We start from the raw sequence: 6,465 nt of genomic DNA, 5'->3' as shown, positions 1-6,465 counted from the left end.
TGTTTGTCTTAACTTATGTTGTGTACGCTGACCTATTTCAATTTTGTATTTGTGTTTTAAGGAGTGATTAAATATAGCAATACGGGGGGAGGGTTGGGGAAAGGGAGAAAAAAGAAAAAAAGAATGTCTTTACAATATTTAATTGATGTTTAATGTAAATTGCTGACGCATATGAGACATGAATAAAGATATTGAACAAAAAAAAAGAAAAAGTTTGAGAACCACTGGTTTAATGTACACAGTAGGCTAGTAGAAAGCCTAAGGGCGATCTGTTTTGCCCTATCAGCATCCTAAGATGCCTGTTATGATAGCTCTCCCCAGCTATCAACATTGGGTCTCTGGGATTAGTGGCTGGTGGGTCTGCCCCCCAGGACCCCCCCTCCGTCTCTGCTGCGGCTTGAAGTGGGTCTGTCTCGGCCGCAGCAGCAGGTGGCGACCATAGTGGCGACGCTGACGCTACAGCGCCACCTCTCACCCTGGACCCGTGGACCATCTTGGAGAGGGCCTCGCGCAGGGATGGGCTCCCGGTGCACCTCACCGAGCATCCATGGAAGTGGACCTCTTCCTGGGTCAGGACCCGATCCCTTGACCAAGAGTCTGAAACCTTCTGCGCTCAGGGGCTATATTGCGGCTATGCTTGTCACCTAGGTGTCAATGGTGATGTGCCCTCGAAGGACCCCTTTGTGGCCTCATTTATGGCTGGTGCCAAGCGCACCAGTCAGGTGGCCAGGTCTCTTTTCCCAGCCTGGGATTTAGAGGTGGTCTCTTGAGGGGTTTGAGCCTGGGCCCCTTTGAGCCTTTGTTTGGGGGAGGTTTCTTTGAGACATCTAAGTCTCAAAACTGTACTCTTATTGGCGTTGACTACAACCAAAAGGGTCTGTGACCTTCATGCTCTCTCTGTGTCTGGGGACTGCATGAGGTTTGCTAACGGTGACCGTAAGGTTCTGCTCAAGCCCAATCTACAGTTTGTACCGAAAAACAGGATTGTGCCCAGGGACCTGGTCGAGTTGGTCGCTTTTCATCCTCCTCCTTTTGCCTCGGAGGAAGACAGGTGTCTGCATTGCCTCTGTCCAGTGATGGCCTTGAAGGCATACTGGTTGAGGACTAGGTATGAGAGACAGTTGTCATCTGTTTGTCTCCTTTGGCAACTCTCCTAATAGAGAAGAGGTGTCTAAGGCCTCTATTTCTAGGTGGATTCTGGAGGCTATCAGGGAAGCCTATGACAGTGCCCGGGTTCCTCTGCCAGAGGCCCTTAAGGCACATTCCACCGGGGTCCTGTGTGGTTGAAGCCACGTCCAAGGGGGCGTGGTCTTCACCCGGTGGGTAAGTGGGTGATCAGGTGTTGGCCGTCGTCGCTTCTGGGAGTCTATGGATCCCATAGGAAGGAATATGAACTGAAAGAGTGACACTGGAACTCTGGAAGGAATATTCGTTCTGACTCTCGGCCCTTTGTTCGCTTCTGCGTGCAGAGAAGCCGCTTAGAGGGAGTGACGTATGGGCACGTCTGAATATAAGGCCGCCTGAAGGAGGAGGGCCTTAGTGACATGATTGACATGCCCATAGGAAGGAATATTCCTTCCAGAGTTAAATAAACAAGGGTTACATAATTATGAAACCTACTGTTTTGCTGTCAAACTCTTGTTTTTTAAGTTCTCATACGTTTGAAGTTTAATGTATTGATGTAATAACGTACTATTCCACACACTAATTCTGTTCAAAACATAATATAGCCTACTTTGAAAGTTACATTAGGCTATACTTAAATTATGTTTATTTAAAACATATTTATGCTTCTTCTAAATATTTGTAATGTATCATAATATTTAAAGAGATATTTCACTTTCAAAAAAACTTTTGGTCATTTTATCATCTAATCAGGCTTTTATGAACACCCTGAACAGTTTTTAATTTGCTTGATTCAATATATATTTGATGTAAATGTTACCAGGCCCTCCTCCTTCGGGGCCCCTCCCCATACAGACCCATTGTAACTTCAAACTCCATTTTAACCATCATTAAAAACACCCATTATTTTTTTCTGGTGACTCATGCTGTCCTCCTAATACATGAACTGGCTGTGTTTTTTCGATAACGTTTTTCATTTATTTTTAATATTTTTTTATTGTATTTAATTTTTTTCCATTTTCCCAAAGAATTATTAAAAATAAAATAAAAAAGTTATCGAAAAGGCCAGCTCACATATTAGGAGGACAGTATGAGTCACCAGAAAAAATAATGGGTGTTTTAATGAATCTATCATGGTTAAAATGGAGTTTGAAGTTATGGGTGTGTATGGGGAGGGGCCCTGAAGGAGGAGGGCCTGGTAACATTTACATCAAATATCTAAATATTGAATCAAGCAAATTAAAATCTTTTCAGGGTGTTCATAAAAGCCTGATTAGACGATAAAATGACCAACAGTTTTTTTTTTTTTTTGTGAAATATCCCTTTAATATTATAGTTTTTAATATGCAATTGTAGGCCTATACAATATATTTACCCCATATTTAGGTAGTGAGGGACGGGCATAGAGTTATGGGGACGGGTCCCTGCTTCCTCTCTCAGCAGAATAGAAGAATGTACTGCTGTGTGTAAAGCACTAGAGGGCGACACCAACACTACTTTCCCCATGTGAGACTTCATGGATCGTCGTTAGTATGGATTTACCTGAGCCTCACTCTCAGGTAGCCTGCACCGCTCTCCCCAGTCTGCTCTTTACATTAGCTGTGTGTGTCTCTGTGGGCGAGCATGATTTAATATAGATATGTGTGTATATTTGTCCATCTTTTACCCCAGTTTGAGCTGTTGGTTAAGTTGAGCAATATGGCTTTTTTACGACAGGCTCTTTTATCCTCTGTTTAGTGCCTCTTGTTCAGGGTGTTGGTTAGTAACTGGATAGTTGGATTGTTTTCACAACTCTTGCTGTGCTGTGGTTGCAAGAAGATGGAACACATATAGTCGTTTTAAAACTACACAAATTGGTAAGAAACCCTTTCTCCTCTCTCTTTTCACATTGCATGGTAATAATAATACATTATTTGGTCTCACCTTATTTGAAACGTAAGACTCTGCAAGAGACCAAGAGGATGATCAGTTATGGTCTACTTAGCCGCAAATTGCAACACTAGATTTTTTTTATAATCGATGATCCGATTATAAAAAAATCTAGTGTTGCAATTTGCGGCTATGGTCTACTCACATTCAGTAGGTGAGTAATTGTGTCTAAAAGTCGGGTAGGCAGCGTGCTGCCCGTGTTTACTGAATAAGAGATTCAAGAGTCAAGACCCGATTAACTTTACCTACTATATTGAGAAAATATTAGCAGTGGAAGCCCATTTTCTGAAATCAAGCAAGATGTCATTAATTTTGTCATGATTCATTCATGCAGATTCACTTTATCTGAACCTCTGTTTAGCTGCCTTAAGTTACAATATTGATTTAATGTTGATCTAATTGGCAAGTCACTCAAGAAAGCCAATGAGGAACTCAGAACACACTCTGCTACTGTATCTTTGATGACTATTAGTCTATTTGTTACACCATTCACACATATCAATAGTGGAACTAAAGTAGCCTAGCGAAGCAGACCTGTAAACCACATACAATGGAAAGACAAATCCTTTGGGGAGAGAAATGTATTTTCCAAAACACCAAAAATGCATTAAGGCTAAACATTTGTATATCACAAATCATGCATGCACAATGGCAATTCACTGTTTATTTAAATGTTCAAAAATGATAAATAAAGATATGGGAATTGAACACCACATATAGTTCGTTCTCGAAAAATTAGAATATTGTGTGAAAAAGCATTGCAGATGCCATAGCACCCCAAATCATAACTGACTTTCGGAAGCAACTTCAAGCAACTCTGACTTCAGAAGGTTGACATTTCTCTATTATAAATCCTTGTTTTGAGTTGTCTTGTGTAATATTGTAATGTTTTGAAATATAATATATATAGACTTTTGATATTCATGAGCTGTATGCCATAAAAATTCAATATTTTGACAAAAAAAGGGTTGGAATAATTCACTGAATGTCCAATGTGTCTAGAATATATGAAAGTTTCAAGAAATATATGAAAGTTTCAAGAAAATTTACTTTTACACAATATTTTTTTTTTGAAGGATCTGTAATTATAGGACTTGATCCCATTATCTGCAATTAGAATAATTATTTGACTACCAGAAAGACTGGTGCATGTTTGTGAAAAAGAAGAAAACTAAAACATTAGGCCTACACTTTTGTTTTATGAGATAAACAAATGTTATTGAGACTCCTCCAAATAATGATTGACTGTATTGTAGCCTATTCAAACTCCACACATCTGGGAAGTTAGCACTTAAACCCACAACAGGTGGACTCTAACCCCACCAAACAACAAATGGGACTCTAAGCCACTCAAGTAGACAAAGTAGTGCAGAGGTGTGCTGAAACTTTTAATAAAATACATTGCCTGGAGTAAAGTCTTGATTTGGCCTGGATTTAAAAGTAGTCAGAGTTGTACAAGCCTCAGATGCTCTGGAACAGCGCTATTCAACCTGTGGCCCGTGGGCCACATGCATGCGGCCCCAACAGCATGTATATGCGGCCCGCCACGGTCATACCAATAAAAATATATTTTGTCTAATGTGTGGGCAAATATTTTCGGGTAATTTTTCAGTTACTCTCCAAAACCACTAAGAAACATTTTTTGTCTTGTTTTATACAAGACTTTTTTACTTCTTCATACTTCATCATTAATCATTTCCTCTTTTTGTTCTTTGAGGTTTGTCCTTACAGATGGAAATGTGGCTGTTTTCTAGTGCATGTCCTTATTTTTAGACTACTCATGCAGTGTTACAAAATCATTGTCTAGACTAAATGTCAAAAATACGACGTCATTTTTATCTTGCGGCCCTCTGACGTGTTTTGCTGAGTGGCCCCTGAGCCATCTTAAGTCGAGTAGCCCTGCTCTGGAAGTTCATTCCGAGACCTTCAAATATGTACTAAACACTGCTGCACTAGCGTCTCAAATTCTGCAGTGAACATTTGGCAAAAATAGCAGATCTTCAAGCTCACAACAACAAATGTAAAACCACATGAATCCAGTGTTCTTATTCTGGGCATGTCAGGAGGAGCATGCAGCTCCTTGTAACAAGCAACTACTTGCATCATTATCCACGATGGCATTGGCGGTTGTAAGGAGTTGCATTGCTGTGGACTGGCCTTGAAAATGTTTTGTTGCAAGGAGCAACATGAAAAATCAAATACTTCACTTTAACGGAAACCACAACTCTTTAAACTACAGTACCGTGACAAACAGAAAACGAGTTTAGCTCATCGGAGCAACCTGAAAACCCTGACAAAAACATGCATTCATATCGTCCACCGTCCAGCCATTCTCAGGTTTGCTGGTTTTAATGTGACCCCCCCCCCTGAAACTGAAAGGAGGAACTGAAAGAAGGAACTCAAATGTCAGTCTTATCATATGTATTGGTGCACGTGGGAACTGGATAGAGATGTCATCAGTATTGTATTTCCTCAGCAAGTATTGCACAGTGCTGGTGAAGAAAAAGAACTTGGATAGACACTTGCAGACAAAACACCAGTCATTTGATTTCCAGCAGACAGAGATCTGAAAAAAAGAAATGCAACCATTTTTACCATATACAAATATCAACTATTGGCATATTATCTTTGCATTATTTGAAATAGTTGGAGCCCAGAGCAGATTATATTTTTAATGTGTAGCACACTGCCATAGAATAAACTATGGCACATTATGAGACGAGTCCATTAGTTTACATATAGGGCTAGCTAGTCATTTGTGTTTCTGGTCAAATTATTTCAGTTATTTTTATCAGTTTGTATTTTTGTCTGTGACAAAAATACAATAATTGGAATAAATGGAAATCACAAGCTGGAATGGTGATGACCCCTGCCCTGATTGTGACTAGTTGCATTGGTGCGGGCTGCTGGCCTTCAACAACTAGGAAACCACCTCCTCTTCAACGGGGCATCCAACTGGCCTGTCCTTTTTTTACTGAGTCGAGTGGACTTGCAAAAATCACAAGTCGTTAATGCCCTAGTGTGTGTGTGGTTTCTCTCTCTCTCTCACACATACATTCTCTCTGTTTTTCAGTCAAGGCCTCAAGATGTTTTTTCTGAAACACTGCAGAAAAGAACTTCATTTTACAAAGAATTGAAAAGCAATGATTGCGCAATAGAGACATAAATAACCATGCAATAATATTTTGTATTTTGGATAAGTCTCTTCAAGTTGATTGAAATTTAATCGAATGGCTTCCTCACAAATCAAAGAAACCAAGATATCCTTTTTTATTGATGTATTTCCCAATTAAATTAAAAAATAATTAATATTTAGCCAATGTTGACCCAGTTATTCAGTATAGTGTGGTATAGTGTCTTGATGAATTCGAGAAAAAATGTAAACAAATGTAAAATAAAACCATTACAGTG

The sequence above is a fragment of the Nannobrachium achirus genome, assembly GCF_963921795.1.
Source record: "Nannobrachium achirus genome assembly, chromosome: 7".
In the NCBI taxonomy this organism is placed as follows: Eukaryota; Metazoa; Chordata; class Actinopteri; order Myctophiformes; family Myctophidae; genus Nannobrachium; species Nannobrachium achirus.
Note: the sequence above shows the minus strand (reverse complement) of the source record.